Here is a 24,175-nt window from a genome sequence, read left to right on the forward strand (position 1 = left end):
TTGTAAGCATCAGCCAACATCCAAGTAACTCTTGGAACCTTGTTCTACAGGCTGCATTTTCAAGTCTAGAAAGTTTATTTTTCTTTCTTCTTTTTTAAAAAAATGCAAAAAGGAAACTGGACTTCAGTACTAGTTTGAGTTTGGTTTTATTTTCTGTGTATGACTGGCTTCCAACAAATTTGGTTAAAAAATACACTTTGCCATTCCAGGTTTTACAATTTCAGCTCAATTGAATTTACTCTTGAAAAAAGTTTTCACATTCTAACCCAAGGGAAAACTTTTGTGTTCTGTTCCTGTTTTGCTGGGTCATGGAATTGTTAACTTTTCAAGATTTTTGGTTTGCCACTCAAATGAAAAAAAAAAAAAAAATGAGGACCTTTACTGCTTATTTGCATGGTATTGGCTTTCTGTTGACCTTATCGTTATTTGATTTGGTAGAGGGTTTTGGTAGAAATTGGTAAGAAGTTTCATTCATGAAGACAGACTTGGGAAATTACATGTAATTATCCGAGCCTATACTCAACAAGAGGAAAAACAGAAAGAAGTTGGATGCTTCCCTTGGAGTGGAGGGTTTCTCAGAGGTTTCTACTGAGCAGGATATTCACTCTCTACCATATCATTTTACCCACCAGGCCTGTATAATAAACACAACCTTAAGATAGTGCAGTCTACTTTCCGTCGTGTAGTAATAGGCTTCATCTGCTGTTTCTAGCTAACAATTGTTCATTGTTCGTGTTGCCCCAAGGTTTAGAAACCAGAACTTCTCCCTGGTTCCCAGGCAGTTGAAAACAAAGAAGGAGGTAATTTCCACGTGTATAGCAGCCACTCCATTGCTTTAGCTCAAGTCAGTTATCTGTGTTTTTTAGATGAGTCTGTAACAGATTTGATTTTTGTGTAAATCTCAGACAGGAGATAAAGTCTTCTCTTGAATTTCCATTTAGGTTGTTTGTTTGAGGCTCAAATGAGCTTTCTGGACAGACTTGGTAAGTATTGTTAAGCTTGACTAAAGTACTCATTTGTGATTTCATAAGGGGATTAGTAAATCTTAATCTTCTAGTCCTCTACCTTGCTACTGTCTAGAGCCAGTGCATAAAATGTCACAGTGATAATTTTTATCTCCATCTGAATTATGAACATTTTAAGCTAAGGGAGCTAAGGGAGACAGACTCGTAAGTATCAGATTGGTTTTCTTTGTTCCTATACCCAGATTTTCATATGGTCAAAATACCCACGGAATATATGAGTGGCAGCAGTAAACAATCCTTGAAGTTCTTGCTGGTTTAACTTGACTGTTGGTGATGCCCAATGATGCCCTGTCTGATGCAAGCAAATTACATAAAAAAGATGTGAATAAAAACTCATCAAATACTAACAGAGGTGAGATCTGGGAGGAGTGGAATTACATTTATGGTCTATTTGTTTTCTTTTTCTTACTTTTCTGAATTTTCATACAGTGAGTATATGTGTATATATGTGTATGTATTTTAAGTTTTTGTTTACAAAAAAGATGAGTGTATATGCTTGTTTTTTTAAAAAATCAAGCTATATAGAAGTGTATAGAGTAAAATGCATAAGTTTTTTTATTCGTCCTCTAACCACACTCTACTTTCTAGAGATCATAATTGGTTTGTGTGTAAATTTCCAGACCTTTTCTCTGTTTTATCTGTATAATTGTTAACATTATATTGAAAGAGTGAGATTCCCTACAGTACAGGTAGAAAACAGTTTCCCCTTGCTGTCTCTATAAATATAATATGCAGATTCATTCTCACGCTCTTGGACAATCATGTAGAATAACAACTCCTCCAGTCCTTTCAAGTCCCACCCATCACCCCAGGCACTCTGGCTCTTGGTGCACCTAGCGGGTTCCGGCAGCTTGTGGGCAGCCACTGACAGATGCAGGTGCTGGCTGGGGAAAGTAAAAGCTTGGCCTCCATCTAGTAGGTGTGCGTGTGAATGTGATCAAGAGATAGGAAGGTTATGGGTGGAGTGTTGTCAACCTCTCTACAGGTGGGGCCCTTTTCAAGACCATCTTGGCTGGCTCCCTTGCATATGGCCTAAGGGCAAGACTGATGCACTCTGGCTGCTGCTGCTGGGAGATGTGCAGTCTGCTGCACTGCTGCTCTCTCAGTGCCTGGGCCTGTCTGCTGCACTGCAGCTCTCTCAGCGCCTGGGCCTCCGCACGCAATTTGCAACCTCTTGCTAGTAGACGATCTTTGGTCTTGAATCAAGTGCCAGTCTACACTTGGCAGACTCCAGCATTCAGGGAGATGTCCTTGAAACCTCTCTTACTTAGAAAGAGGTAAAGGTGGAAACACCACCACACCCTGAAAAATCATTCCAAAGGAATTCTCTCAGCATTTTCGGTTTCAGTCCTTTTACAGCCTTGAGGCGAGTGATGGGCTAATGGTTGCAGCTGTCTCCTTTGCATATCCTGTCTAGGTGGTCTAGAAACTCATTTTAGAATGTGAGACCAATAATTGCCTCTTGCTTTGTTCTGGGTCTTCTGGGGCCTTAGACAAAGCTGAAAAAGAGTCTCCTTTTCACATTTTGTTATAGACCTAGGTAAGTCATTGTTTTTCCATAAGTTGGAACATATTAATATTCTGTAAGTTGCTATCTTAATTGTCAATATATCAGTCTTTTCATATCAGAAGATGTTGAACTGTCTCATTCTTTTTAATGGCAGTGTAATAGTCCATTGGGTAGATAAACCAGAGTTTATGTAACCATTTCTCTTTTGATAGGCTAATTCTAATTGTTGGCTTTTACAAGTAATGCTGCTATAAATAATTTTTAAATTCACATGTGTATGTGTGTGTGTGTGTGTGTGTGTGTGTGTGTGTGTGTGTATATATATACATGAAGTGTAGCCAAAGATAGGTACTAGAAAAATTTTGCTAGATACTACCAAAGTGACTCCAGGAGAGTTGTATGAATTTCTGCTTTCTCCAGCAGTGCTTAAGAGTGAACATTTCCCCACACCCTCACTACATATTTTCATTGTTTTTAATCTTTGCCATTTTAGAGGCTAACAGTGATCTTGTTATTTTATTCTATTATTTTCTTGATTACTAATAAGGTGAGACATTTTTTCTCACTTTTGTCCATTTGTATCTGTGCTCCGTGAATTGCCTATCACATATCCTTCATCCAGTTTGGGGTTCTGGGTCTTTCTCAGCACCTTGTAGTTTAAATAAGAAGATGGCAAAATAATGAAGCAAAGACAGATTGCAGTGACTTGCTGAGAACCCTGGTCCCACTCCATGGGGACAAGAAATGGTGGAAGTTCTACGGCTCAGACTGTATCACTTGTTCCCCTCAAAACTGTTTGCAAGTCTGAATCTGAAACATAGGCTAAGTCTTCTCTTCCTTCAAACTGACAAATATACTTTCATTAATAAAATTTTAGCCAATTCCTTGTATTTGACTGAGAGTGCGTACAAACTTATTTTGAATCTGAAGCCTAATGGGTTGTATTTATGCGTCTTTGTCTCTTCCTAATTCTATGCATATTAAAAATTACTAAAGGCATACTGGATTTCAAGGAAAAAACCAAAGGAGATTTTTCAGAGCACCTAGCAGCCATGGCAACATGTCTTTACAAGGGGCATGTACTCTGTTAAAAAATATTCCACTTACAGACATTTGCCAAACAGCCCCAAGCTAACCCAAGAAAGAATGGGCAGATGGTTTGAGGTGTGTCAGGAATAGGATTTACAAAATAAGATTATGGTTATGCTGGAAAGTAACAGCAATGGTTGTAAACAAATGGAACAGACTTACTTTTTGCCATGGGGCAGAGGAAGAAAGGGGTTTCGCATTGCTGCTTGTGAACTAGTGTTGGCTCACTTAGATACACACGTCTCTGGGATTTTATGTATGTTGTTAGGCACTTGTATAAGACACATGACTGGGCCTCCAATTGAGTGTCTTCTGATCTGAAGCAGGGAAACTTCATTCTAGTTCTAGAAGCCCCTGCTGGTGTTGGCCCTGTCTTGGTTGTGTCTGGCAAATGAATCTGCACCCTTCTCCACGTGAATTTAACTATCATACCAGTTATGAACTATCAGTTTTTGCTCAGCAGCCCAAATCCTGGACCTTGAAGTGATCTGCCCCTGCCCTGAGTTTAAAAATCTCAGCTCTCTCTTTTCCAATTAAATTAAGATTTAGAAAGATAATGCTTCCTCTCTTGGGAGAATTTGGGCATTTTCCAAGGGAACAGAGAGAGGGTTGTCAAAGGGGATTTGCTGATAATGACATGAGAAGAAGGTGATGACAAAGAAAGACTGAAGGTCTCAGACTTTGGGATGGGGTCGAAGCTCTCTCACCTGGTTAGGAACTGTCATCATGCAAGTGAAGGGTGGAATTTGGCTTTTAGAATGTATTTCCATTAGATCTGGAGTTTGACACCTAGCTCCCAATGGCAGCAAAGCATGTGAGGCCTCCAAGTTGGCAAGGCTGATCTCTGACTAATGGGGAAAAATTACCCAATAAGAATTAGCAATCTTGTATCACTGATCAGAATCCTTACATTGCCCTTCATGTGGGGAAAAGAACAAGACTTTCAAAAGGAGTTGGACTGGTTTTAACAAGGCCTGTTGGTCACTGAGACAGGAAATATTTAACATGGATTAGATGCATTTGGAATTTGTTTGACTTGTCTTGAGCCTAAGGTTTCCAGGTATTAGTGGTATTGAGCACTCATTTAGTGCTTTTATGTATTTTTTAAAAAGTGCCCTCTCATTATTTCTAGGTAGATACAATTGGCCTTCTTTGATCTTGTTTATTTGTACTGGATTTTTCAACTTAACACTTTTGGAGAAATGGAATCTCTTGAGTGTTAAGCTAGGAAAACCAGTCTTGGATGAGTGTCCCAAAAGAGAACAGTGTTCTTATCATAGGCTGTATTGATCCCAGATGGATTCTGGAATGAAAAGATTAACAATGATGCAAAAATGGCCTAAGCACATGATAGTATACAACAGTGAGTCTTTGAAAGTAGGCTTGGCCACAGCCACATGTGTCTTCAGAGCTGGAGGTTAGATACCATTTACTTTGGACTTTGGATGGCATATGGTGGTCAGAATGATTTAAAAATGTTAAGTTAGGCTGGTGTTGAAAGATGGCATAATTTGAGAACAGATGCAGCAAAATGAGACAATGAACTTGCCTTCCTGAAAAATGATGTCAGAAATGAGAAGCTGAGGGCCATGGGCCAGGACAGAGGAGACTTAGCTTCTTTATCTTGTCTTCTTAGATTGTGTTGAGAAATCCTGCTCTTGGGCATGTGCTACTGTGTCTTTTGGAAGACGATAATAGCTGGGCAGAGGAAAATGTTGTGGCTTTTTGACCCCTCTCTGACCAGGACAACAAATATAATGACAATAATAAAAATACCCAGAGCACATCTTTATTTATCTCTTCATGGGAAGTCGTAAGACTGAAAGGGGCTTTTATTTAGTGAGTTCTACCAGTGGGAAGATACTCAGACAACACTGAACCCACACGTTTGACTCTGGACCACAGGCTGTATGTCTGACCCCAGGTAACTGGGGTATCCTGAGCAGACTGCAGGGTTAGATGGAATGATGTCTTCTCTATTGTCTATTGTGATCTGTATACTTACAATGAAGTTTTCAAGACACAGGCTACAAAATGCATTGGCTAAGAAATGACTAGGAACCAAGGGCAGAATGGGGGTGAAGTGAATTCCAGCAAAATGCTGTCCCTTCAATGAGTCTTACTGGAAGGACCAATTGGCCAACTGGAACACCTCCATGGGATACAGGAAGTATGGGGCTTTGGGAAACACACACACACACACACACACACACACACACACAGAGCCTACTTTAGCACAGACCCAGCCATTTGTGAATCCAGATTTCTTGGGGGAGATTTCTGAGTCTGAGACCACTGGTTCATTATGCTAACGAGGCTGCACACTAGAATAATCTGGGAATATTTTGGCAAAACAACAACAACAACAACAACAACAAAAGACCATTTTCCCAGACCCTATCCCAGACCAATTCAATCAGAATCTCAGGATTTCAGGGCACTGATAATTTTTTTTTTTTTTTTCTAAGATAGAATCTCACTCTGTCATCCAGGCTGGAGTGCAGTGGCGTGATCTCTGCTCACTGCAACCTCCATCTCCTGGGCTCAAGTGATTCTCTTGCCTCAGCCTCCCGAGTAGCTGGGATTACAGGTGCATGCCACCATGTGTGGCTAATTTTTTTGTATTTTTAGTAGAGATGGGGTTTCACCATGTTAGCCAGGCTGGTCTGGAATTCCTGACCTCAAGTGACACACCTGCCTAGGCCTCCCAAAGTGATGAGATTACAGGCGTGAGCCACTGATAATTATTTTTAAAGCTCCCAAAGTGATTTTAATGTGTGACCAGGAGTGAGAACCATTTTCTTGGTTAGCAGTTTGCTGAGATGGTTACAGATAGTCTCTCTTCTCTTCCAGATTCACTAGAAATTGCCATTAGACTCTAGGCTTCCTGAGGGGAGGGTTCACCTGACATAGCATTTGGTTTTCCACAGCATCTAATTTTCAAGGGATAGTTGTGAATGTATTTGCATCAGAAAGAGGAACCTATTCATTGCTAGTAGTTTTCCGGGCTGTCAGTCAGGGCACCGGTTTCTATCATCAGCTTTCCCATTCATTAGGTGGAGGACCTAGGGGTAGGTCCAGATAAAATACAGGATGCCCAGCAAAAATTTGAATTTTAGATAAACAATCAACAATTGTTTTGTATGCATATGTCTCATACAATGTTTGAATATGTATTTTTATTTGCTCAATCTGGCAACCCTACCCCGGGATATCTTCTTAGTCTCAGATTATTCACTTGTAAACTAAGGAATGCAGTTGTCCTTTCAAATTTCATTTGAAAGGAAAAAAATTTAAAGAAATTATAATCACTTTTAAATAAGGTAAACTTAAATTGAAGTTTGACAAATTCCTTGTTTGCATTCCATTTAGGATTTCCAAAAGCAGGTTCTTAAATGGAGTGTCTAGGTATTCATAACCGTGACCAGACAGGCATACCCTAGAGTTATTATAAAAGCACTTATTTTTCTCCATTTAATGGTGTTTGTTTAGCTTTCAAGGGAGTCTTTCAGGTTATTTGTTTAACACTGAAATGTGGTCTTTTCAGTTTCTTTAGAGATTGGAGACATTTGATTTTGAAAAGCCCCTCTCTCATCAATTAGTATCTTCATTTCTAAGCATACAAGAGGGTCTCTAGTTAGCTGAAGGTATATTTTTTGTCACAAGCAAATGGAAATGTTTTTGTCTTTCAGACCCAAACTTAAATATTATTGTGTATGTGTGTCTGCTGTTGTGTGTGTGACATTTGTCCCATTTTATTGAATGCTCCCATATGCAGCAGTTCTAGAGTTCTAAGACCTTATTACAAAGTATATGCATATATACAATTGTCCAGTGCTAAGATGAAGGGAATAGATTCTCTCTGTAAATTAGAGAATCATTAAAATTGGAATTTCCAAATGAGTTTTTCCATGTCTGAAATTTCAGGGAATGGAATGAGTCAGATGTCCAAGGAAGGTAACTAGCAGTTTACCTATTCTTTTAAAAACAATCACACAACTTTTGTAAGACAAAGACATTCTTAGTTTGACTCCACATTTAATAACCTGGGGTTAGGAAAGCTTTCAAGGACTGTTGGGGATATGTTTTATATGGCTACCAGAGGGAAATTTTGGGAGTTTTTAGACCAAAGTGAGTTATATAACTTGGTTGCTATGGTTTGAATATGATTTGTTTCTACCAAAAACCATATTGAGGCTTGGTTCCCAATGTGGCAGTGTTGGGAGGTGCTGCCTTAAAGAGGTGATTAGGTCTTTAAGATGCATTAATGTCTTTCTCTGGAGATGGGGTTAGTTGTCTTGGGAATGGATTGCTTCCCTCAAGAGCACGTTGTTATAAATTGAGGTTGCCACATGTGTCTTGCCCTTTTTTCCATTCACCTGGTTCCCCTTCCATTTCTCTGCTATGTTTGAGGCAGCATGAGGCCCTCATCAGAAGCCACCAGATGCAGCTGCCAAATCTTGAACTTCTCTGCTTCTAGAACTGTGGGCTAAATAAACCTCTTTAAAAAAAATAAATTACCCTATCTCAGGTATTCTTTTAGAACAACACAAAATGAACTAAAACAATGTCAACATTAAAAATGAGAGAAATGTTAAAATATGTTTAAAAAACAACTTCTATAATACCTATGAGAATCTGCCATTTTCTGTTATTTTAAGAGCCAGGCCAAAGGAAAAATAAAGGTCACTGAATCCACTGGATTGGAATGCCTTTACTGTCCTCCAGTCTCTCTTCCCTCCCATATGCAGAAACATTTAGGGAGTGTGCACTTCCTGATTACTATTTTCTTCCCAATTAGGGTGCTCAATGGACAATGTTATATATCCCAACCTCTTCCTTGCCGTTTCCCCTCCCTGATGTTTCTTGGGACCAGATACCACAATCTGGCATAGCCTGCTCTTGTGGCTGGTTAACAAACCTCTCAAAATATTCTGTTCCTTGCTGTTTGTTTCTACTTTAATACCTGCACTTCTAGCAAATTCTACTTCAAAAACATTATACAATACTATGTGCTAAGCCTTATGCCAAGCATTTTATATGCATGATCTCATTTAATCTTCACAACAATCCTATGAAGTAGATATAACTGTCTTCAATTAACGGATGGGAATTCTGTAGCCTATAGAAGTTAAATACCTTCCTCAAGGCCACACAGGTCCTAAATGGCACCAGTAGAATTTGAACCCAGGGCTCTGGAGCTTTTGATCACTATGTTATACTAAGATAAGTTAGGGGCGGTGGCTCATGCCTGTAATATCAGTAATTTGGGAGGCTGAGGCAGGGGGATTACTTGAGGCCAGGAGTTTGAGACCAGCCTGGACAACGTAGTAAGACCTTGGTCTCTACAACAGTAACAACAAACTTAGCCAGATATGGTTGCGTGTGGCTGTAATACCAGCTACTTGGGAGGCTGAGGTGGGAGGATCACTCAAGCTCAGCAGTTCGAGGCTGCAGGGAGCTGTAATTGTGCTACTGCACTCCAACCTGGGCAACAGGTGAAACCCTGTCTACAAAAAACCCAAAACAAAACAAAACCCGAACTAAGATACTAGTTCTTTAATGAAAGTGACATCATTTATTTATGACTAGTGATTATTATTTTTATGCCACACTTATTGAGTACTTATTATGTGTCAGTCACTGTGATAGGTGCTTTATCGATCATCTCATTTGTACCAGGGTTAAGCAGAATTATAATGTATTCTACAGATAAGGGATGAGACTCAAAATGTAACTTTTTCAAAGTCATACAGTTGAAAAAAAGCAGACCTAGGAGCCCAAACCATAAGTATTTATCTCAGACTCTTATGGTGTTCCCTCTCTAACCCTCTTCTTTGAGAGTCTTCCAGTTATTCCCAGTTACAGTGTAGAAGAATTTGAATCCAAGAGGTGGTTCTTCCACCAATGGCTTTCTGTCTGCCTTTCGTCTCATTCAGGGCTGGAGTAGAATCATTGCAGAGGTTTGTGCGCATGTTGTTAAATGTGGCACTAATGCTGCCTGTCCTGAAATAAACTTGGATTGGCTATCCAAGATGGCATTAGCTACCCTTGAAATGAAATGGCCTTTCCCTTGGACTCATTGAGTGAGGCCGTTGTTATCAATGAAGACATGCTTGAGGCTGTGCTAAAGGAAGAATGCTCCACCTTCTTGGAGCCTGATGTGACCAACATGATTCTATGAAAATATCATGTCAAAGATTTGATCTTGAAGAGAAGGAATCTGATCTTAGCAAAACAAAAATGGTTCAGCATGTGGCATCTAAAGATATTGTGAATCTTGTGAACTTGTTTGTTAAATGGGACATTTAGGAGCAGATATGGTGTATGGTGATCATATGTCCTGGCTGATGCCTGTTTTATCTCAATATAATTAACAATCGTTATTCAATTTCATCCTCAAAAGTGTCCTGGTTTGGATGATAAGCTATATGGTTCCCTGTCTAACAGAAGCAAAAAACTAAATGCTATAGTTTGTTCATCCATTCTTTTATTCATTCAACAAATATTTATTGAGTTTCTACCTACTCTGTACCAGACACTGCTATGAAAGTTAAACAGATGAGGTGCCTGTCTTCACTGGAGATTAAAATTTAGTAGTGGAGGTTGAAAAGTAACAAGTAAATGAAAGAATAAATCGATTATTAGAAGCCGTGATAGGAATTATGATGGGAATAGCTGTGAAGGAGAAAAGAGTGGCAGAGGTGGACCCTCTGGAGAAATCTCGACCTGGGGAACTTGGAGGATGAGGAGGAGCCAGCCATGGGATATGTGGGTGGGGTTAGACTGAAGAGCCTGCATGACAATCTGGAGTGGGATAGAGCTAGGTATGTTCCCCGGATGGAAAGGATTGAGAATCTAGATCCATTTGAGGGAGTAAGGGAAGGCTTCAAGGAGAAGGCAGAAGGAAGCTTATCTACAGACTCTTGAAAGATGACTACAGGGCAGGTATTTCACTGAGCAGGGGCAGCATGAGTGAGGTGCAGGGTGGGTGGTTGAGCAGCAGGTGTTCTAGCCGGACTGCTCTGTGTGATCCCGTGGAAAACAGTGGGAGAACATGCTAGAAGCTGAATTGAGCTGGCTTGGGGAGTTGCAATGTATAGTTTCCAGTTAGATGCTTCTAAGAAGATGGCCTGTATTCAAAGTTATACCTAGGCTGAATCTTAAATTCTGCTGCTTGGTTTTTATGTCAGTGTTCCTGTTGGTTAATTAACAAAGTAAACAATCTGCTGGTTTTGTGATAGATGAATCTTGCAGATGGAAGAAATGTCTTTGTTTCATTTCAGACTTAAGGTTAGACTTGGGCATTATGGAAGGACTTACAAGGCACAGTCTATTTTAATGACCATAATTCTAGTTTGGGCATACTTTAAGATACGAGAAAAATATTACTTGAATTGCAGGTGCTCAATTCTGACACTCCTTCTCCCTCCATCTACTCCCTTATCCCCTAGCTCTCATCTTCAAATTTCATGGGGAATCTCTGAACCAGTTCAACAGGCTTTGGCAGGGCTTTAGAACTGCATTTCAGATATATCATGACTTCCTGCAAAGTTAGGTCAAGGCTCAGATTTCTGAATTAAAATACGAATTTATTCCATGGGTTAAGTTGATATGTAGGAAGAATTAAGAGTGATTTGCAATTTATCTGAACCATTATAGAGCTATTGACTATTTCATTCCCTCTCTCACCATTCAAAGTGGCCGTTGTTCACTAACCCATATGATGCCTTGGTTCAATCTTCAAAAGGCATCTCTGCTTCCCACCCCACACTACACTGTGCACTGGGCAAGAGGAATGTGGGCTGGATCTCAGTCTCCAGTCATCCTCCTGGCTGGGTGTCCTTGTGCAGTGAACAACCAGTACAGCAATATATAGCAGCCCTGACCATTTACTGTTGTAGTTCCAAACATTTGGAAGATCTCAGCTTCTGGCAGAGGGTGGCAGTGGGCCTGAATATATTTCCCCAAGGCAATATTTTCAAAAACACACACTAACTTGAAAAAACATCGAGTAAACTTTGTTCTGCTTACAACAACTCAATTTGTATTTTATTAGTATGTATAGAGCCACTGGAGAAAGTCCACTTCTAAGAAAGTCTTTAGAAAACCCCAAGTTTTGCATTACTATGTTTTGGTGGGTAATTCTTGACCAGTCCTCATTCTACTGAACTCACAAAATCAAAGAGCTCATCAGTATGTTCAGTGACAAAATGTTCAACTTGTTTGTAATTCCAATATAAACTCATTCAGTGATCTGTGTGATTCAATTCACATCTCCCTTGAAAGACACTTCATGCATAGCAAAGTACTCAGGGAATGTACAACTAAAGAGCCACACATCTTATTTCTCCCTGGGCTCTCAAATGAACGACAGAATCAGCTCCAAAAGGTGAGGAAAACTGTTGCACCAGTGTAGCATTCTGATTGGCTATGCTATTTGGATCTGTAGAGACTTGCAAAACAAAAGTCAGGGTATTTTCCCTCTTAAACTGGGTTTATAAATAGTTGCCTAACGCCCTGGGCAGTGTTGTTGCATGGAAGGATTATTGCACTTTTTGTAGAGGCTCTTGGTCACTCTAATTTTGGATACATACCTTACTACATACAGGAGGCATGCAGGAATCAGCTCTCAGAAATGCCCTGGTTGATATGTCTCATAGCTTAATTATAGCAAAGCGCATTTGCAGCACAAATGGCTTAAATATCAGCAATATCTATAATACATGCTGATGAGCCTTAGGTTTCTAGGCAATTCAGCCCAGAGATATGTACTGATATACTGCACAGTAATTACCACTTGGGTTCAGTTGTCCTACCAGTAGAGTTAGTCAAACTCTTTGGGTTCTCAGTAAAATTATCTAGAAGCCTTACACCTTATCTGTTAACCCAGTGTTTTTCGGACTGTGGGTTGCAACCCACTAGTAGATTATGCAATCAATTTAATGGGTCATGGCCAGTGTTTGGAGGAGCTATGACATTAAATAGAATAGAGTCAACAGAATAATATAGAGTACTAAATGTCAAAGTGGATTGTTAATAATAAAGGTTAGTATTGATTGAAATTTTACTCCATATTTTATCCACTCTAAGACATACTTTTTTTTTACTATAAATCTCTGAAATCAGGGTATCTTATAATTATAATAGGTAGTTTTTCTTTCTCAGTCAGTGATAAAATAATGGTATATCTTGCAATCGATGGCAACTTAGATTTGGTATATGAGCGCATTGGGTTTTGATGTAAAACGTATCTCTTTTTGTGGTCATGGCCAAAAGAGCTTGAAGAAGACAGATTTGATTCAGTCTTTCCAGGTTTCCCTCTCCACTGGAAGTTGGGTGGTTGGTCCCTTGCTGCCTGGAATATTGGCACAGAGTTTCTGACCCTTGATGTCACCCCATTTCCCGATGAGGAATGGCTGGGCTCCCTCAACAGGGAATTACACATTCAAAAACTGTCATCTCTCTGCAGCCTCTCTTGGATGTTGAAGATGATTCAACCAGGATGACAATAATATCAGGGAGCTCAGGTAATGGGTTTCCCTTGTGTGACCCTCCAGTTTGCTGTTCATACCAGTGCCTCCTAGAAGGGATTTCTTGGTGATGTAGAGCTTGGGAGGTGGCAGAGAGGGATGCTTTTAGATTTTGGTTTTATGGTCACTATCTCATAAGCCTTTTTGTGGTTTTTCCCATTAGCCAGGGCTTCCTGTGGCTACTATCACCAGTGAGGTTCACAAGAATAGCAGTCAGTTAAGGATCTTGACGTTTTTAATGTCTCAGTTGGCTTCTGCTTCTTTTTTAAGGCTGACCACTCAGTGGGACTCCCAGCACCCTCCACCCCCAGAAGGTAAGTCACGGGTCTCTGCTGAACCCTCACACTCAGAAACTTTATATAAATATATAAGGGAAACAGGTCTGTATTACACCAGGGTGTCATACTCCTACCTTTCTTCTGCTCTGTTCAGAAAAGGAAAGTTATTAACCCAAAGGAATGAGCCACTTATTGGAAATTTTAGATTCTGTGGCAATTGAGAAGAGGAGGTATATTTCCCTGCCATTCGTTGGGCCCTGTTCCTACCTTAAATCTTCTTTAAATGCTCATCTTATTAATTCCCCAAATACAACAAGCTAGCAACTTGAATGCTGCATAAAACCTTAAAAACATCTTGTGTCAGACTCAGAATTTAAATGTATTTTGTGTATAAATCCTGCCTGCTTTCCTTGAGTTAAACTGTTACCCTTCCTAAGAGTAAACTCTGTCCTGACTTCCAAGAACATAGATTAATTTTGCCTGGTTTTGTACTGTACATAAGTGGAATTATACAAAATGTACTCTTTTGTGTCTGGCTTCTTCTACACACCATCACGTTTATGAGATTCAGCTACATTTTTCATGCTTTTATAAATAATTTATTCTCTTTGCTTAAGAGTATATCACCATTTATTCCTCATCTCAACTATTGAGGGTATTTGGGTAGTTTCTAGTGTTTGGCTATTACAAACACTAGAACATTGTAGTACCTTCTGGGATGTATATCTAGGAGCAGAATTCATAAATCAGAGGGAACGTATATTCAGTTTCAGTACACTGTGCAAATGAACTTTTTCATTTCAGCCATTCTGGTAGGTGTGTAGCAGTATTTCACATGGTTTTATCTTGTGTTTCCCTCATGTCTAATAGAGTTGAGAGCCTTTTCATATGCTCTTTGGTTATTTGGATAGCTTATTTTGTGAATTGTCTACACATCTTTTTGTTGGGTTGTCTGTAATTTTCTAATTGATTTATAAGAGTTTTTCTGGATATGAGTCCTTTATTAGATGCATGCATTGCAAGTACCATTACCATTGTATAGGATGCCTTAATGACGTCTGTTGATGAAATGGTGTTTTTAATTTTAGTATTGTTTAATTTATCAACATTGTATAATTAATGTTTTTGTGTACTCTTGATAAAATCTTTGCCTGTTTCAAAATCATGAAAATAATCTCCTATATTTTAGCAAGTTTTCTTTTTTAAAAAGGATCCTATTCTTCTCTTCCTTCTCTTCTTTCTTTACTTTTCTTGCTTTCCGTTGACTCCCCTTTTTCTCTCTCTCCCTTCCTTACTTTGTTTTTCTTTTTGGTTGTGTCCAAATAAGCAGCATAAGAAAACCTTTCATCTTTTCATTATTAAAATCACATTACTCCTCTGTTTGAAATATGTCTATGGACTTCCAAAGGTTTCTGAATAAAACTAAAATTTCTTGACTTGGGAAGCAAGGTCTCTAATGATCCCTTCCTGCCCACCTATCTCTCTAGGCTTCCCAATTTTCAGTTTCCCCTACAAACATACTGTTTATTCCAATCATATGGCAATACTGAACTTACTAAAGGTATCTGCTTTTATATGAATCCATGCCTCCCCACATGCTGTTCTGTCAGCTTGGAATTCCTTTCCTCCTTTTCCATTTAACTAATTGCCATTCATCTTTCAAAACTCAGCTCAGTCAACTTTTCTCTGGCAATCTTTCAGCTCCACATATCTGAGTGAGCTGTGTTTTCATTGCTCCCAAGGCACTTTGGGTACATCTAGATTATGGCACTCCTCACACTCAACTGTAATTATTGATTTACCTGTTTTTCTCCCCAACTAGAGTTGCAAGATGCTTGAGAGCTAAGCATGTGTCTTATTTGACTTTATGTGTCCAGTGTCTACCAGGCATATAGAAGGTGTTCAACACATTGAATAAGTACATTAAGGAGCAATGCTTCTCCATTTTATGGATGAGGAAAAAGAGACTCTGAAGTAATAAGCTCACCAAAATATATGAAGAGATGCCACTTACTGAGGATACAATGAACTAGCATTTTCTGTTATTAGGACCCTTAATTGTGAGTTCTGTGTAAAGCTTTCCCATAGCATATTTGATTTGCTAGTAAGCTTTGCACTAGTCCTTTCTTTTGTCTCTTCTTTCTGGAAGTTTATGGCTCTTTTTAAAGACAACTGACAAATGTTTAAATGCCTTGGAAACATCGTCATGTTGGTTCCCTTTCTGTACTCAATGTTGGGAGAGTCTCCTAGCCATTCATCTATATTCAGGAAAGATAGATGAAATAACTTATGCCAGCTTGTGATTTTCATTTTTGTTACATTTTCATATAATATTTTTGTGTATTTGATTATGAATATGCAATATATATATATATATACAATTTAAAATCAAAAGATACAGCAGGATATATAGTGAAAAGATTCTTGCTAAAAGTCTTCCTTTGACAATACCAAATGTTAACAAAGATGTTGGGCAACTAACTGGAGCTCTCATACACAGATGAGGGGAGTGTAAATTGGTACAAACACTTGGAAAAACTGCTTGGAAATATCTACTAAAACTAAACATATCTTTACCTTATAATCTAGCAATTTCTCAGAAGTGACTGCTTGTAGTTCCGTCAAAAGACTTCTTCTGGGAAACCACTAGAGTACTCCTTGCGCTTTTATTCATGACATCCCCAAACTGAAAACAACTCAATGTCCTTCAACAGTAGGAATGTACACAAACTGTGGTACATTCATACAATGTAATACCACACGATAGTAGAAAAGAACTGCCATTTGCAATAACAGGGATGAATCTCATAGATGTGATATCCAAGGAAAGAAGCCAGACTTGCAAAATTACACACTGTCTGAATCCATTTGTATAAAGTACAGAACAGAAAAAAAATCTATTGCAATCTAGGTTAAAAGGAAGGTTATCTTTGGGGTTTGGGTACTTGACTGAGTGAGAGTAGTGTGGAATCTTCTGGGGTTCTGGGAATGTTCTGCATTTTTATCAGAGTAGTGGTTACATAGGTGAATGTGTATGTAAAAATTCATTGAGTTGCTCGCTGAAGACTTGAGTACTTTACCTCAATAGTATACTAAATAATAAGGAAAAAAAAAAACCTACACAAAACATTTTTTAAAGTTTCTCTCCTCTTCTCCCCAGCCTCTAAGTTATTCTTCCTAGAGAAAATCAATGTTATCAGGTTTTTTGGTGAATCCTTCAAGGATATTTTATGCTTATACAGGCAAATACATACGTTTATACATGCCTGAATACAAACACGTGTGTGTAGTTTTTTCCATTTATTAATACATGGTAACTTTTCATATACATTATTTTGTACCATTCCTTCCCCTCCCCCCTCCCCCCGCCCTGCCAATCTTGGAGATTTTTGTCTTAGGTACATAAACATTGTGTATTATCACATAAATCACAGCCTGACTTGTTATTTACCCTGACTAAAGGAGAATGTGTTAAAAATAAATTGAATGATTATAGAAGTTATAAACCAGTGAAGTCTGCTTTTTGTTCATTTTCTCAGTGTTAACAGCAGTACCACCCTGGAACTAAAATCAGAGAAAGTTTAGACTTAAAATTGATTGACAATTTAAAAAATAATCATTTCAGAAAGTTGTAATTTTTCAGTGCTAGTTAAATGATTTATACTGTCATTCTTCAAATTGAAGTATGGAGTGATGTCTTTCTTAAGTAACAGAAGATTAAAAATGATTTCCACACTTCCTAAGCCCAGAGACCAGAGGTTCAAGTTCACTCTGTAGGTCCAAATGAAAGTCATGAACTCATCAGACAAATTTCTTGAGCACGTGCTATGCTAGGCACTGCCTCATTATGAAGAGCTCGTTTCAAGGTTTGCCTATTGGAACTGCCGGAGTTTTAGTGTGGGGAGGCTGTGTGGCCCTACACGGTGGTCTCCTGACCTCTGAAAAATATGCAAATTTCCAGACCCCATCCACAGAGATTTTGATTTTGGGAGGGTCTGAGGTGTGGTCTGGGAGTCTGTATTTTTAAGGAGCACTTCCAGGTAATTATGATAGAAGTGATTTGATACAAGGACTGGCTTAGGAAGCAGGAATAACATAAATAACAGAACCAGTATAGGTTCCAGTTGGATCTACCTCTATCTGCCCTACAGTGTGATTTGGAGTTCATTTCTGTCTTCGTCGTCTAGGGCTGCCATAACAAAGTACCATAGACTGGGTGGCTTAAACAACAGACATTTATTTCTCACAGTTCTGGAGAAGTCTCAGATCAAGGTGCCAGCCAGTTTAGTTTCTGGTGAGGTCTCTTTTCTTGGTTTGTAGATGGTCGCCTTCTCACTATATCCTCACATGGCCTTGCTTCTGTGCACACGTGGGGAAAGAGAGAGAGAGAGCACTCACTTCTCTTCTTATAAGGTTACTATTCCTACTGGATTAGGTCCCCACCCTTACAGCCTTGTTTGACCTTAATTACCACCTAAAGATCCTATCTCCAAATAAGTCACACTAGGGGTTAGGGAGTCAACATATGCATTGCAGGGGAAGATGGTTCAGTTCATAGCAGTTACTAAACCTCTCTGAAACCTTGTTTCTTCACCTGTAAAATGAGGATAATAACACTTGGGTTAGTGGGAGAAGGATTGAATGATTATACTGGCATGTGAAAGGTATCTGATGTTTGTTTTGTCTTTTAAACTTCTTTTGGAGAGAAATAATGAAAGTGAGGAATGTCATGACCCCGTGGCAATATGTTGGTCCTATTGATAGCAACCTAAAGCCAGAAGGTCTTACAGAATTAAAATGACTTGTCCAAGTTCACCTAGTAAATGAGAAACTTAGTAGGTTTACCTATTAAGAAACTGGACTGAACACTAGGCCTCAGGGCTGTGAGGCTTGTGTTATTCTACATTGTATGACTTATTTTGCTTGGAGTTGACAAGAGTGGGTGTACTGCTCAGCAGGCTTAGATTTGTCTTGGGTATTTAAGAGCAATGCCGCCCCCAGACACATGCGGGCATTATGGGCTGAGTGGAACACTATGTGCCCTGTGTAAAGCTATCCTTTCTTTGGATTAGTGAGCTGGGGCGGCCTCCTTTGCTATGCACTAGTCTGGCCTCACAGTATCTAGTTTCAGAAGAGCATGATTGGCCAGCACGCAGGTCAGGGAGAAAAGGTTCTGTGGGGGTCACCAATGTCCTTGGGGAGAGGGGATCGTGCCTCTCGCTGGGCAGGAGGCTCTGCACCAACTGCATTGTAAAGTGCACCAGCTCAAGCAGCTGAAATAATTTGCCCTCTCAGGCATTTGAGTTTTGAGGGGCAATATCTTCAATTGAATGACTGTCTCCAGCTGAACTCTGAGAGGCTCCAGTTACCCCAATCATTCCAGCCTGCATAAACATTCTCTATCTAGCCGTGGGTGGCTGAGTTCCTAATGCCAGGCTGGCTGGTGAGAGGGTGGAGAATGTGCTGTTTCCCAATTGATAGGATTTCAGGGGCAATGGCTGGGGCTCATCTTCCTTAAAGATCTCTCCAGTGGAGTAGCTCTATACCTGAACTCCCATTAGCAATGAATTCCTTTGTGTGCTGAAGGCTTTGGAGTCATTATAGTTCCTCTTTTAAGACTTCAGAACCCATACTTGGGAGGAAAGAAAGCCTCTCTGTGAGTCTTGGTTATTAGGAAGCTGACAAGGAGGCCCGTGGAGGAGTGACACAGAATAGCTAAGAAATGTTATAGCTGAAAGGCAACCCACCAGGAGCTCATCGGATCCCTTGATTTACAGTCAAGGATATCAAAGGAACAAAGCTTGTCTGAGGTCACACAGCTGGTTATGGCAGAACCAAGTCAGATGCCAGACTATTGGCTTCTACTTCTTTCCTATTTGTTTAGTATAAGCAATGATGAAGAAAGCAGATCGGCTACAGAAGGGCAAGCCCTGGAGCACAGGGAATGGGAAGGAGACCAAAGACAAACTCAGCCTCCCAGCTGTGCCTAAGACCGGCCCTGGTGTCAGCACTTGTGCAGGAAATCCCCTCTTATAAACAGAGGCATATTCCAAAAGTTCTTTCATATGTTTATTTCTTGAATCATGGAACTTGTTTTCTCATAGAAATAATATTTTAAACATTTTAAATGGTGAGTTAAGTTTCCCAAGATCCATCCACAAAAAAACCTATGTAACTGATGGAAGACACAAAGAGTAGTATTCATAGGTGTATTTCAGTGAATCTTACCCAAAGCTCATCACATTTACTATTTCTATGGCGTATAATATACAGTGAGTTTTAAGTCAGGTTGGAAGAAAGGCTTCTCTGCACAGGGCAGGGCAGCTCTCCTAGTTCAGAGTCCCGAGGATGGGAGAGGGTAGTGATTGGAGGGCTGGGTGGGAGGGCAGGCACCCTCTCTGAACCTCAGCTCTAAAATGAGAACAGGGGGAATAATTCTGCCCTGCCCACTTCATAGAGTTGTGAGGACTGAGTGAGGTACTAGGTGGCAAAATGCTTTGAAAAGAAATAAAAGTAAGAAAAGCCCTTTAAACATTAATCACTCCCTAGATGTTTTGATGGGGTGGCTATGACAGACACGTGGCTGGTTGCAGTGCTATGGTACTGTGTCCAGGCCTCAGTTAGTACTAGTAGTGATGATAACAATAGGAGTGACAATAAACTAATATTTATAGAGAGCTTTCTAGGTGTCAGGCACGGTCCTCGATGCTTTATAATACTAATTTATCATACCCATTGTGACGATTATTGTGTCAGGTTGGCTAGGCCACAGTTCTCAGATAATCGGTAAAACACTAGTCTAGATGTTCTGTGAAGGTATTTTTTAGATGAGATTAGCATTAAAATCAGTAGACTTCGAGTAAAGCAGATTACCCTCCATAGTATGCATGGGCCTCATTCAATCAGTTGACAGTCTTAAGAGAAAAAACTGAAGTCCCTTGAGGAGGAAGGAAGTCGGCCTTTAGAGCCAAGCTGCAACATCAACTCTTCCCTGAGTCTCCAGTTTTCTGGTCCGCACTGCAGATTTCAAACTTGCCAACCTCAATAATTAGGTGAACCAGTTCCTTAAGAGCTCACTCTCTATACACACACACACACACACACACACACACACACACACACACACACAGATACTATTGGTTCTGTTTCTTGGGAGAACTCTGAAAAGTATACAGGGGAAGAAGCTAAAATACAGGTTGGGTAAGTAATTTTTTCAAGTAAGCAGCTATGGCAGAAAGAGACTGGTTAGTTTTTCACCAAACTGCTTGCCTGTATCCCTGTGTGCTTTGGGCATACAGCTAGACTACATTTCCCAGACTCCCTTGCAGATAGGTGTGACTGTGTAACTGAGGGCTGGTCCCTGGGATAGTGGGCAAAAGTGATACATGTACCTCCAAATCATGCTTACTCTCCCCTGTCCTGCTGACTCCAGGTCTTTGGGGGTTGACAGGGCCATGAGATGGGAGGAGCTTGAGTTCCTGAATGACCTCGTGGAGCAGAGCTTCTCAGCCTCAAGCACACTGTACAATGACCTGAGTGAGCAGAAAACCTGTGCTATGTTCAGTCTCTGAGATTTGGAGGTTTGTGCTTTTAGTTATACCACTTTCCCTGACAAATACAGTGATGCAGCTAGATTCAAATCCAGGCCACCAGCCTCCACAGTCTGAATGCTTCATCTCTATACTGCTCAAATGTTCCTTGCATTCACTAATTAAGAGCTCAAACTAGGAAATGTCTCCTTCACCTTTCCCCGCCTACTCCTGAAAACCAAGGATACAAAGCACCCCATCTTAGAGCAGCATCATAAACATCATATTCTAGGATGCCCGTAGCTATGAAGAGGAGCATGAGCCTTGGGTATGCAGGGGAGTGGGAGAGGAGTGGGTGGAAGAGGATGAAGATGGGTCCCAGTAGGTACTCAGTGTTTCCCCATTTCCCTGGATGTGGCCTTTGTCTTCCCCAAGCAGAGGAGTCCTGGCTCTTTACTAAATAGCAAGTGTGGTCTGTTTATGCTGGAGAGGACTGTGGAAATACACAGCCCGTTCTGCCCAGTGCCAACCATTCCTCACTCAGCAGTGCTTTCGCCGAGCTAAGTTCAACAAAGGAGGAAAGTGTGGCTGCAGCTCTGGAGAAGGCTGGCGCAAAGGCAGCTTTCCACCTAAAAGTTGCCATCTATAAACAAAGTCAAGGTTCAGGGGAGTGGGGGCTGCTTTGTTTTTCTTTTTCTGTGCATTTTGGACTGCTCAGCCGCCTTAACCTATGCCAAATACTCTGCCCAGTCCAGGGCAGAGATACGCCCGGATTTGTCTATGGTCAGAAAAACCTAGTTGGAAGGTGACAGATAGGCTGTTGTGAGCAGATTCAAAGGAGATGACCAAGTCTCTCTACCCTGCAGAACAAAGGAATTCCTGGGAGGAAGCTTTGGATGAGAAAGGGATATGTTGATATGTATATGTGTCTATCACGGCCAGCGCAGAAACTCTGTCCATGTTAGCTTTTGTACTGAAAGGTGACCTTGTATGCAAAGTCAGATACAAAATTCGAAACTTGAGGCATGTGTAGTCTAGCTGAGTGTGCAGGAAGAATTTGTTTAGTTTAGGAAAACATGAAATTAAATACAGTATTACAACTATATGAAGTCAAAAGACTTTTTTGAGAGTTTTTTTTTTTTTTTTGGCTTTTAAACTAGTGTTTGTTTAACTTTAGCTTCTGTCTAGTCTATTAGTTTGAAATAAAAAAATTAAAGTGCATTTTTATTTATGTTGACCAGTTAATTTTTATCATATAGAACACTGACTACCTTTGTTTAAATAAAACAATGGTTGATTTCTCATGGTGTAGTTGAACTGAAGTATTTCGAGCCAGCATGTTAGAATTTTTGGGATGGGGATATGTGGCTTGACAAAGCTTCCCAGGTGCTTCTGATCTTTCCTGCTTTACCACAGCACCCCCCTGCCACATCCGCAAGAATCCCTCCCTGTTTTGTGATGAATAGATAGACATTTATTAGAGCTTGAGGCAATCAGGTTTCTTGATTGCAAGCAACAGAATCATGCTCTGGCTAACATTAGGTAAATGGAGTTTTATTTATTTATATCAGGAGTCACCAGGTTTGATGAGAGGCTGGGGGGCCAAGCTTAGGAATGAGAGGAGCCAAGGACATACCATAGGCCCAGGAAGCAGGAAGTGGGAAACACAGCAACTGTCTCTGTCTCCTAGCAGGAACAGAATGGCTAAGGTGTCCCCACCACTCTGCAGTGAAGATGACCTCCCGGTGTTCCCTGCCTGTGACAGACAGAATACTGTAGAAGGCCCAAGATTCGAGTCCCCTGGTTATTCAGTAAAACATTGATCTAGGTACTGATGTGAAAGGATTTTGCAGATGTAATTAAAGACCAAAGTCAGTTGACCTTAAGATACAGAGATGATCCGATGGGCCGGATCTAATCGCATGAGCCCTTTAAAAGCAGAAGAGGAAAACAGAAGGGAAGGAAGAGAGGTGGAACATCTGAAGAATGCTAGATGCTCCTGCTGGCTTTGAAGATAGAGAGGCTGTGTGCGCAGACCAGGGAATGGTTGTAAGGAGCTGAGAGTAACCCTGGACAACAGCCAACAAAAAGAGGAGGACTTCAGTCCTTAATCTGCAAGAAACTGAATCTGCCAATAACGAGAATGAGCTTGGAAGAGGGGCCTGAGCTCAGATAAGAATGTTGCCGGCCAACATCAGGTGAGACCCTGAGCAAAGAATCCAGCTGCCACATCCCACACAAATGTGTGTGGTTTTAAGATACTAAGTGTGTGGTAAATTGTTATGCAGCAATGAGTAACTAATACACTGTGTCACTTGGGAGATAGAAAGTCTGGGAGACAGTGTCCCATTGAGTGAGTGCAGGCCGCATATTGTCCCCTGATCTTACCTGTGGGCAGGTGCTGTGAGGATTGGTCTTTCTCTTCTTTTGTAGCTGGAAAGTAGCTCTAAGAATTACCTCCTGCCACAGCTATACATCAGCAGAGCTGATTTCCCAACATTAATTTGGGTTTTGATTACAAAAAGGGATGGGTGCAAGGTAGCCCTGATAAGTGTCTGCTGGAAAGATTTCCGCAGTAAAGGTTCTGGTGTGTCACCTGCCCTCCCTGCCTGTGGCTGGCTCCTTGGCAAGGTGCTAACCACATTTAAGTTTCTAGAACATCCCTTCTGATTTGCAGACCTCCTCATGTAAAAATGTGGATAATGTACTGTGTCGTAAGTTCCAGTGCTTCAAGATAGGCTTAGGTATTTTGAAGAGGTAGAGTGGCACAGTGAAAGGTTCTAAGTTTGGGAGTCTGGACGTGTGGATTTTAACCCCGGGTTTTCTGCTGTGTGACTTTGGGCAGTCACTGCATCTCTGTGGCTTTAAGTTGCCCTCTCTGAAAACTGAAGGGCCCAAGATTCATGAAATCTAAGGCCCCTTCCAGCTGAAAGAACCCTGCCTATCCATCCAGAAATCACTCATTCACTGAATAATTAACAGTCGAGGCCTGTGTGGTTCTGAGGCTGTAGCAGCGAGCAAGGCTGACAAGGCCCCAAACTCAGGCACCTGCCATTGTAGTGAGCATGACGTGACAAGAGAATAAGTTTCGAAAGGTGCTACCAGGAAAATAAAAGTCCAGAGTCGGCATTATGTAGCGGTTAGGGGAAATCTCTCTACAGAGGTAACATGTGAGTGGGACTGACGACTCAAGACTGGGTCTCCTGTGAGA

General features: G+C 40.5%; 1 long non-coding RNA gene across 1 annotated transcript in view; it reads left to right on the top strand.

Moving 5' to 3' along the window:
- LOC116457008 (uncharacterized) overlaps positions 1-24,175 on the top strand; it is a 155,273-nt gene that overhangs the window by 1,960 nt on the left and 129,138 nt on the right. The window contains exon 2 of the long non-coding RNA XR_004244875.1: positions 1,208-1,377. This is a non-coding gene — a long non-coding RNA (uncharacterized LOC116457008). The remainder of the gene's footprint in view (positions 1-1,207; positions 1,378-24,175) is intronic.

Source organism: Hylobates moloch, unplaced genomic scaffold (assembly GCF_009828535.3).
Source record: "Hylobates moloch isolate HMO894 unplaced genomic scaffold, HMol_V3 SCAFFOLD_17, whole genome shotgun sequence".
NCBI lineage: Eukaryota > Metazoa > Chordata > Mammalia > Primates > Hylobatidae > Hylobates > Hylobates moloch.